Source organism: Lathamus discolor, chromosome 2 (genome assembly GCF_037157495.1).
Source record: "Lathamus discolor isolate bLatDis1 chromosome 2, bLatDis1.hap1, whole genome shotgun sequence".
NCBI lineage: Eukaryota > Metazoa > Chordata > Aves > Psittaciformes > Psittacidae > Lathamus > Lathamus discolor.
The window spans coordinates 63,580,294-63,591,872 of NC_088885.1; positions in this window are offsets into that span (position 1 = coordinate 63,580,294).

Below are 11,579 nucleotides of genomic sequence, written 5' to 3' on the forward strand. Positions count from 1 at the left end.
TCAAAGGCTTTGGTTTCTATTGAAATTATTTTTCCAAATGAGTGTTTGCAATAATTCAGGCGTACATGCATACTTCCTGGGGTGTAAAATAGATTTTTCTGGAAATTTCTATGTGACAAGAGTCACTATCCAGTGGGTTTACTGCTACTGTGAAATGACTGTCGAGATGACATAAAAGTGACATTAATGTGACACCACTGGCATGCAGAATAGAAACAGAGAGGCAGGTTTACACTGCAAGGTCACAACAACCCCTACCTCCCATTTAAACACTGTGGATTATTGCAAGTTTCAAATGAAGGAAGCCAAGGCTGGGTGCTGGGCACAAACTGGTCCACAAATTCTGTTCTCATGCTGATTTTGTGCCTTATAAAATTACAACCTCTCTTAAATGGTTTCTCTTTTCCTTTTCTTTTTCTTCTTCCTTAATAATTGTACGGATGTTAGTGTTCTGATTAATACCCACACTACAAAATTAAATCAGACTTCCTCACAGCTCATTCTTAATTTTAAAAGTTCCTTCCCATTAAGAATATTTCTTTTGATCTCAGAGAGACGAACTGTGATTAAAATGAAATATTTAATTATTTATTTAGCATTTTGTAATGGCAGGAATATGATTGCCGTTCTCAGTGTCACCCTGAGGTTTTTTCACACTAGCAGGTGCTGAGCAAACCCACAGTACTTTGCAATCTCTGTCATGGGTGGACGGATGGAAGAAAGGAAATGGAGGCCAAGAGGTGGAGGAAGTGCACCGTGTGTTGCATGTGACCAGCTGTGCTGAGATGAGAGTCTGGAGGTGAGATCTTGTATTCCTGAAACAGAGGAAGTTTTGCTGATGGTGTCAATGCAGGATATTTAAACCATTCCCTCCCACACCCAGCTCAGCTAATATCTGATCCACGCAAGGGCCAGGCACTCCTCCTCAGACCAGGGTGTTTCTCAAGAGAGCAATGTTTCTTCAATGGGAAAGAAGTTGTCATTTATTTTGAACATTAAAAAAATAAAAAAACAATCCAGCTTTATTTTCAAGCACTTACACTGCTTGCTTATTATCTGTACTTACAAATAAATGCACACTTCTCTTGGAATAATAAACTGCAGAGAAATACTTTGATTGTTCTTACATTCTGCAGAGACTTGACTTCTAAAAATTCAGTTTGCAGTCTAGGTCTGACTCAACAGAACCCATTTGCAGCAGTGTACACCTCAAGTCACAGAATATTGCCAAAAGTAAATTTAGACAGTTCTAAAAATAAATGTTGTCTGATGAACCAAATTCGTTACTAAATTTATTCATGGCAGTTCTGTACAATAGGTCTAGGGATCACCTCAGCTATTTCTAGTAAGAACAGGAAGAAGCACTTGTGATAATGTTAAGTTGCATTTTTCTACAAGCTCAGTGTTTTTTCACCTCTCAAAACTTGCTCATACTGCAGTCTCATGTTAAGGAACCATAACTCGTGGCACTGCAGAATCGTCATGTAACTCGTATGTTCAAAGTCAGTACCATATACGCAGACAAGGCAAGCCCTCACATTCTGCCCAGAAGGAATGTGGGCAGAGCAAAAAAAACCCCACAAACCACCCAGCATAGGAAGAAAAGCTCAGCACCTAAAAGACGCAGTCTCCCAACATGCTACAGGTACACTGTGCTCACTGGTAGCAGATAGTGAGTTTTGGGCCCATGGGATCAGTAGCAGTTGAGAGAGTAAAATGTGTAGCCTTAAAAAGTGATGTCAGAAATGTACATAACTAAAGCATCATCAGAGGCGCCCAACAGGGTGGGATATCTAGCTTCCAAGAAATAAATCGCCGTGTCTGCTCTGAACACAATGACATCAGCACACTCCTTGTGAAAATACTCCCAAATTTTGCCTCAGTAGCAACCAACTAGAACTGGTTCTCCAGTTGCTCTGTCACAAGTGCTCTACGGCTGCTTCATCTTGTTTCTTTTTACTTGCCCAGGGGTAATAAACAAGATGTAGGGTTTTTTTCTTTTGTTGTTAGTTTCCCATTTTTTGTGGAAATCATTGAGAATCATAAACTCCTCCCTGAGTTAGAGGCCTTTTCGCAGTACTGTTCCTGCTACTAGGAAACAAGGAAGTAATGTTACAGCTTTAAGGAAAGCCTGTTGAAGCCAATTATAGACTACTGATAGAGCAGACTTAACACTTGTATACCATATAAAACCTAGGCTTTTCTTTCACAGTGTGGTACTTCCCCTGAGAATGTAGAATTCTTGACTGGTGATTTATTTCATGGTCTTGAATGTAAAGATGGTGCAGGAGGAGCATTTGCTGTTGAAGTTACCCTAACAGCCCAGTATAATATGTGAACAGACATTACCAACCTTTTCCTGATCCCACAGCATCACTCAGGTGAAGTGTTGCAGCTTTTTAACAGCTTCACATTGCTCGTGCCTGTCCCACTGCCACGTGGGGAGATCAGACTTCTGCTGATGATGCATGGCTCACCAGCTTCCCCAGACTGATTTTCTCTTCACACTGGATTCCACCTTGTGTGCAGCACACATCAGGCATCCAGCTTAAAAATAGGAGGGGTGTCTGCCACTCAAGCAGAAGGAGGAAAGGGAAATTAAAACTTCTTGTGATCTGCCAATTCCTGTGGGCTGCTCCATTACTGCCTGCCAGGAGGAGCACAGTCTCTGTGCCAAGAGACTTGGAGTTGCGTGGGGGAATGCTTGGCAGGGCCCCCATGGCGCTGCTCTTCCAGCTGCCAGCAACTCCAGAAGAGCAGAATCGTTTCTCAAAGACCATTCCTGCTGCTGACCTGTGATAAAATACTCACAGCCTGGCAAGAAAAATCATTATTAAAGCAGCTTTCTGCAAGGGAGGGAGCACAGAGGTTCTCTCTCTTCAGCCAGCACGCAGAAGTTTGCTGATGCCAACATCTAGATCAGGGGCAGAGACAACAGCAGCCACCACTTGATCTGTGCTCATACCAAGCTCAGCTGCTCCAAGCCTGCACAGCTTAGTGCTCAAGGGGAATGTTTTCGGAGGCACAGTATTCACTGAGAGGAGGCATGAGCCTCCAAAGATGTAAAAATAAAACAAAGTCCCTAGGAGCCTGGGAATGCAGGGGCTCTCACGAACAAAAATCATGTCATATTTTCAGTGGGGCCTCAGGGAAAAAAAACACCAAGCAAACAAAAAACCAACCTACCAACCAACCCAAAACCCCAGCGACAAGGAGAAAAGGCAAAAAGAATACCTTAGTGGCAAACAGCCAAACAGCCGTACCTTAGTGGCAAACACTGCCCTTTGCTGCTGCTGTACAACAATTATTCACACAGGTCTGGGGCTTGCCCTAGTTTATTATATGTCTGTGTTTAATTATACCTGAGGTGGAGATGTGGGTTAATCTATCTGGTAGACACAATGTAATTTTTGTTTCATCTCTGCAGGCCTGTGAGAACATGTGTGAGTGTGATGGATGGCAGTGGGAGTGTACACATGCACATCCTGGCTGTCTGAACATGGGACTCTGGAGGTCGGCCCTTTCTGCCAGCATTTCTGTCCTGCCCATTTCTGTGATAACTGCATGCAAGCCATGCAGCTGGTAGGCAGAAACACTGCTTTCCACCCCTCAGAGCATCTGCACACAAGCCAGCCAGGAGGGACTGCTGACAGTGCTTGAGCACCCTAATGGGTTATCTGAGTCTGCTCAGGGCATTGCACTGAAGGCAGGGTGGTAAAAATGCCAGCCAGTGACCACCAGCATCCGGACAACACCACGTCACTGCTTGTTTCTGCCAGAAGTGAAGCTAAATTGGCGAGCTTTAGTTTCTGCATTTGTAAAAAGGAGGTGGTATGAGAAGTACCATGAAGCATAGTGAATATTTGTAACGCATTTCATAGCACAGAGAAAAACCCTTCTATCTAAAACGCACTTGTCAAATGTCAAGCTGTCAGTGTCAGTCAGGCGTATGCTACCTTTCTTCTGCTTCTGAGCCGCATTACAGCCTCCTGTGCATTAGCTGACAGTGACATGACATTTCTTTGACTTCAGGTACAGCCTGATGTGTGGGCAGCAGGCGAAGAAGCAGCCCTGATGGTGGATGCAATATGGCATACATAAACTGTCTCACCTCAGGATGCATCCCTCATGAAATGCCCCCAAAATAAATCAGTCACTTCCCATACAGAGTGCTAAACTTCCCCGTTACACCCCCTGAAACACTCAAGTTCACTGAGGGGTTGCTGTTCACTGACAGAACTGCCTTGCCATCCAACAAGGAGACATAGTAGAGCTTCAGAGCCTGGCTGGTACCGGGGCAGCTCCAACAGGAAGTCATCTGCTCCATCACTGGCTCTTACTGAAGCACTGGAGACCTCTGCGAAAGAAGTCCCAGAAACACTTTTTGACTGCCATTTTCAGGTACCAGAGATGGAGGCAGCACTGCCTTGCCCCTATGACAGTCACCTGGTACGTATCTCTTCCATGCAGGCCACGCAGAGGTAGCTCTCAACAGAAGTAATCTGGATGGTGTGTTTGATGCATAAGGGATGTGGCTGACCAGAGACTGCAGAGAGAGACTGCAGTAGTATCACCCGCCAGAGAATACTGCGGCATCCTAGGTCATCTATTACATCCCTGCCCCAAGGAACGATTGAGAGTATCTGTTTTTATTCTTGATCAATGTTTGTCTAATGTGTCCTCAAAATTCTCCAGCGCTGGCAATTCTCTGAGGGCAATCTAGTCCAGTGGCATTCTGTCCCTGCTGCTACAAAATAATTTTTACTTGTTTGCCGATTTTTTGCCGCTGTCATTTAAGACTCTGAATTATCATTCTCCTCCTTCTCCTATTTTACCCCTTTTTGCTGCAGCCTTTCGCCTGTCTGGAGGCTGTTTTCATGCTATTCCTCCAATTTTCTCTTTAGGCTGAATAACTCCAATTTGCTCAATTTTTATTCACAGGTCATGTTTTCTAGACTGCTGAATAATCTGGGCTCTGCTCAACTGACCCACATCTTTCTTGAAGGAGCAGAGATCTCAGCGGAGCCTGTAAGAGAGCTGAGCAGAGTCAGAAGGGTTGCTTCGTATGTTCCATAGGCAAGACTTCACAACTTGCCTTACTATGACTTTTTTCCTTTCACAGGAACATCTCAGCACAATCAGGTTAGAGACATGACAACTCCAGATGCCTTCTGCAGAACAGCTACCCAGCCAGATGCTCCTCACCCTGTACTTGTGCAGCTGGCTATTCCTGTCTGAGGGTGGTATCCTCAATGCAGGAAATCATGCCCCAGGACGCTTGCCAAAGCAAAACTGGATGCACGCTATACTCATTTGTATATCATTATCTAGAATGGGTTGTTTCACAGACACATTTAATTCTGAGCTCTGGGAGTGATCCAAAGGCTTGGTTGGCTTTGGCTTGTGTGTCAAAGTGATCTTTTTAATCTGTGTTCTAGCAGGAACTACCTTGAAGGGTGCTTTTGCAAGAGCTGGTTCTCTGTAAAATTATACTGAAAATTATTCTTTTGTACTTGGATCTGTTAATGAGTCTGCATAGCTTTACCAGTGGGATCAAAGAACATAAAATAGTCTGTAGATCCTGTCAAGTCAGCCAGAAAGTCAGGCATTTTCTTTCAGGGAAAAAAAAAAAAAAAAGGAAAAAAGAAAATAAATAGGAGTTTCCTGAAACCTCTGGCGTAAGTTTTCTTTACTTAAAAAAAAACCCAACCTGCTGTGGATATGCTGAACGACTGATTCCTGCTCCTCTGAGTAGACACAAGATCCCTTTCTGTAACATCCTACAGTTGTTCATATTTCTGTGTTTAGTGACTAAAGGGAGACAAAAAGATTATTTTGGGGAGGTTACATTGCAGTGGCTTCATTCACTGTTTGTATCTTTTGCTTTTAATAAGAAAATCGATTGCTTCAGAAGAATAGAAAGGATGCTGGTAGAAAGGTTACTACAGCAGAAAAAAATGGAAAATAACAGAATGAAAGAGATCTACTTTTTTTCCTGTCTCTTTTTGTTGTTTGGAGCTGAGCTGTTTTATCAGTAGGGGGAAAAAAAAGGTATCAGTAGCTTTTCATTCAGATATTTTCTTACCATGGCTTTGATAATGCTGGAACAGGATAATGGGAAACTCTGACCTTTGACTGAGAGCAGGATTGTAATAAAAAGCATTAAAAAACAATATTCATATGACATATTGTCTCAGCCTTTCAGCCCCGAGACAGATTTCCTCTCCTCCCTTCTCTCTCTGGTCCAAAGCCCATTTCCCAGAGCGTCGAATGCAACATGAAAGGCAGTAATGACAACTTTGCCCCTGAGCAAAGAAGCCCCAGTTGATACAGGCCATAATGAAGCACTTTGTGTAACATCACTCTGCTTCGTCTCAGGGTAGGCATAGTGTGTTAAGGACAGGGGGTCCTGGTGGTAGCCACATGCTGCTTATTTGTACTTTGGCAGGTGTAAAGAGGTAGCCATTTTGCTGTTTACATGTGTCGCTCCAGCAGGCACAACCATTGTAGCTGCAATAAGCTTTCCCCTCACTCTACAAGTAGCGAGCGTGTTTTTGTAAGAGAAGACCTTTTCTTTCTCACAGGCAGGGGTGGAGGGAAAGAGGACATTATATCCTTCCTGTTCTTCCCATGTGGACTTTTTTTTTTTGTTCCATGGGTTGTACTAAATTTGTAGTTATTTCCCATGTGAGTAATACCTGGATAATTTATGGCTTACATAGGCTCAACACTTGAAATGAAAAGCATATTGCCATAAAGATTTGAATTATCCTCCAATATTTCATGACATATATCTCATCTTCATGGGTTAGTATTGTTATATATATCATAGTTATGATTTCCATGGTATCAAAGTTCTCGTTATCAGCCAGTACTACCCAACTATAAATGCCAAATCTCTCCAGCAGCCACTGTGTCCTTTTTCAGACTTCTAGTTCTGTATTCCGTGGATATTCAGCATTTAATGGTGTTGAATAAAACAGAACTGCCATCACGCTGTCGCAGAAACCCCAGCTAGGCTGTTGATAGTATAAGTTTCATTTCACTCCTTGATTCAACAGCCATTTCTAGATGTTTCTGAGCAATGCAATAAACACAAAATGCAGTGCTCAAATTGAATATTTAAAAGTCAATCAGGCTTGAAATTTAATTTTATCTAATTGGTTTGCTACATTCACACACAAATGAATGACATTTAGAAAAACCCAACCATCCTATATAATTTCATGTTTACTCCAATCACAAGATGGATTTTTTTTTTTAACTTCTTTTAATCTCATTATAATGCTCTAGCTAATTGACTACTCCCTCTGCCACAGGTTTAATAGAGTGGTTTGGAATCCGTCTTTGTTCTACTGATACACAGTGCTACCAAAGCAATCTCAAGCCTTGTTTAGCATGCAGTGCTTGATGCCTAAAGGAAAATCATATATGCTCTTGTGGATCACATTTTTCAAGGTGGAGAAGGGGTTTGGTAATTCAGTGACATTTACAGATAAGTGTTGATTAAGGAATTACACACAACACAGTGTTAAGTTTATTGGACCTACAGTAATCCAAGGGCTGGTACTTTGTGTTCTTTAATTTTTATTTTTTTTTGCAGTTTCTTTGTTAATCAATTATATACACACACTAAGAAATACATCAGTCCCATTTATAGCTAGTGGGTAGCATTACGGCAGGTTTCCAAGATTCTCCTCTGAAAAAGGAGTTATGCCATAAGCTAAGTCAGTGATGCAGCCTTGTGCAAAAAAATGGATACACTGTTTGTCACCTCAACACAAACAAAAAATTGAGAAGGGTCTTTGAAAAGCACAAGGAAAATTATAAAGGAGTGGCAGATAACATATCCAGCAAGTTTGCCAAGAAAACTTGACTATGAGATACCACTGTGATACACAAGGTTGAATATAAAGGCACAAGCGAATGACATAGATGAAGAGCTCCTATTACATCTCTTATAACACCGAATTCCAGACGACCTTCAGCAGTGGAAACCTGAAATCCCAAGAGGATGCTGCAGAATTCACTGCCACAGTACAAGTGTGCACATACAAATGCACAGGGCAGGGCCACTGGGGAGCATGTCTATGTGAATGCCTCCATGAATGGGAGGTCAGAGTGGTCAGACACAGTGCTTTGCTGTCCTCATCACATCCTATTTGGAGCTACCAAGGGTGTTCTGTACAGCACCACTCTGACCTGCACAGCCACATCGAAGGTCAACCAACATCATGGTGTCTTTTAATGAGGAGTAATGCACTCCTATCGATAATAAGATTATACATAGCTACATTAGTTAAAGCTTTAAAAGGTGCACAAAAAGGTATATAGGTGTAGTGTCCTTCTCTAACAGCTGGAGAAGATATTTATAGGAAGACATTTATTTGGAGAGGACATTTATAGGGCCACAACTGCCCACTGGAAAAGGCTAAGCCAGGGGTTTCTTGCTTCTTCCCCACAACAACTGTCATCAGTCACTTCTGCAAATAGGGCACTAAACAATGCAAATGGCAGTTTGGATCCCACGTTATTTATTCTATCCCTTAAAGCACTACCAATCTTTGTGGATGTCTTACATGATACCATTCTAATTTAAGGCAAGATCTCACTTTAGTGAGTATCTGCTTTTCATTTCTCATACGTAAACCTGAGAACCCGGCAGCATGGAATTATTTTACTTTTATTTGGGCATTATTTTTCTTGATTCCCCTTTCCTTCATGCTAACAGCTATACAAAAGAGATTAACCCCTGCTGAAAACCTACCTAGGGCACAAATGTTGCTGCTGAACATAAATATTACTTTTTGTCATATATCATCAGAGGAGATGTTTAGTTTACCCTCAAACTTAGTAAGAGCTATTATGTCACCTTGATGTGTGAAGCTTTATGCTTTTAACTCCCAATATAATGAGGTGAAAACACAGCCCTCTGTTCCTTGAAGCTTTGCCAGTTTGTCTTTTTGTATGAAGATGGACAGTGCCTCTTTCTTTAAGAAATAACTTATGGGTAGCAAAGTGATTGAGTAAGAATACAGCTATGCACAAAATACAGAGTATCTGAAAATAGAGAGTGTTTATAAAATCTGTACAGCATTTGTACTCAGAACCTTAATATTCATTTCAGTAGTGACTAACTCGTGCCTCGTTGGCTTGTGATGAACCAGGACACAGACAATCTGAACAGCATTTCAAATGTTTCTTGCGTTGTCTCCACCTTCAGCAAAATTTATGCTTTCATTTTTGTAAAATGGAAGGTTTTTAAACCATTAAAATGCCAAGACAACTCTCGTGGAGGGAAGAGAGGCGGTGGTGTTTGACGGAGTCAGCAGGCAGTCGGGAGCAATACTTTCTGGAGAACTGTGAACAAGTTCATTTGTCTCAGAAGAACATTGGCTCTGACACATGATGATGACAATTTAAATATCACCATTAACTGTTCCAGGCTAAGTAATTTGAACAGAAGCATGCAACTTTGCCTTCAACCTAGTGTTGATGTCTATAACAAAAATGAGAGATGGCAAATACGTCATCTTTTCCATTTCCTGAAAGCCCAGCCTAAAGTGGTTTCCTAATGTACTTACCCTCGAGTATTACCGCACTAGTTTTAGTTCAAAGCCTTCTCTTCCACAGGTTTTCCCACCAGCACAACTCCTGAAAATAATAAAAATATAAATTAAAATAAAAAGGGGAAAAAAAAAAAAGCAAAAGCTATATCTGCTGGAGGACTTCAAAGTTATGCCAGGGCAGCGGCAGCACTTTTGAGTTCCACAGGTGCAGGCTGCACCTTCCCCTTTTAGGACAGATCCAGCCCACCCAGGATGGGGCTTTGGGACTGGAGAAGCTGCGGTTAAGGAAAGGAAAGAGGAACAGTGTGTCCTTAAACACAGATGGCTCATGTCTGGGTGCTTTGTGTGATTACCCTAAGCATAAATAGCATAGAAGAAAAGACTGGCCAGACCCCCAAGGCAGCAATGTGCATAGAACACTGCGCTTGCAAACCTCCCCTGGTTGCTGTAACATGTCCTGCCTTTCTACAGCATGGTGTGTATCAAATATCCAGTCGAGGTACAGCAGCATTCTATGTACTTTGAAATGCAGTCCAGAGTCAGTCTCTCAGAAACCTGATATGCTTTTAAACTCCCCGGGTCACCCATTAGTAAACTCAAGAGATATAAGTAATGACTTTCCTTAATCAATTAGCTTGTCTGGAGAATGTTTAAGTCTACACCTGCACTATATGTTGAACCCATGATCTACTGGCTTGTTTAAAATTGTCTTTTAGTTGTTTTAAAAAAAAAAAGCTTTTTCTGTGTTTGACTGCCAAATCCTGGGGGTAAAATGGCTTTCTTGACACTGCTTCTGTGTTGTCTCACATCTGTGTGTCTGGCTCTTTAACACCTAATAAAGTAAAAACCTTGCCTCAGCCTCTTATGTGTAATTCTAAATGTCAGTTGATTATGGCTCTGGCTGTTTGAGCATCTGCACTTTGGTGGATATTGCTCTTTGGCTTATTGACTTCATACTTTGAGTGTAGCCTGCATGAGCAGAAGCACAGTTTTCAGACAGTAACATTCTCTACAGCCTCTGAAGAATAAAGACCCACGCTTGATTTGGACATGGATAATTTATAAGGAAAGTTAATCCTGAGAAAGTGTAAGAGCAGCTTATGATTTCAGTCGAACTCCCCTAGGGCATGCCATGCATTTTTGAGTAATTTTTCACTAATGCTTGTCAGTAAAAGGTCCAGATCCTGAAGCAATTGCTGTGAGGTAAATTAATATGAATGTAGCCATTACATTAGAAGCTTCTTCCCTGACTTTTTGTGGGTGCTATTTTGGGCCCTGTGTCCATTTTCTTGGGGAGAAACATGGAGGGACCCCCACTTTTTCCCATTTGAAAGAACCAGTCTTGGCTCATCTGGAAAAATCAAAGTTGTTCAGTGGTACAAATTTCCGCTGTGCTCGTAGGCTGGAAAGAGTTCTCCCAAAGCAGTGCCAATGGGATGGCCTTCCAGCAAAAGCAAGGACCACACTGAGGGAAAGCAGCCCCTATCTCTTGATGCTGTCAACATAATTCAGGACCACATGCAACTGCTTCTTTTGGAAAGAGCAACGTCAAAAGTAGCCTGACTATTCTGCAGTGTGACACAAGACACCACATGGATTGCAAACTCTAACTAAGCTTCTATCATATGGTTTGAGAAAATTAGCTACATATCTTACACATAATAAGAAACGAAGCAGAAACTCAAACTCTTTGTTACCTTTTATCCTTAGGTTCTAAGGATGAAAACCTTTTTTTGCCAGTTTCCTTAATTTACACTAGTATGCCTGTCTACAGGGAAAGACAGGAATTAATTATTGGATTAATTACTTAATTTGGGGTTAAATTTGTTTAAGAGTGTCTAGATATACCACCGATAAACAAAATGGAAGACTGAATTATTCATCAGGAAATGACTGAGGAATAAAATAAACTAAGAACACATCATAAAGACATCAGAAGAGACAATGGTTAAAATGGAAGGCTCTATGAGCTGTTGTAATTGCTATATCTTTTCTGAGCTGAGTCAAAAA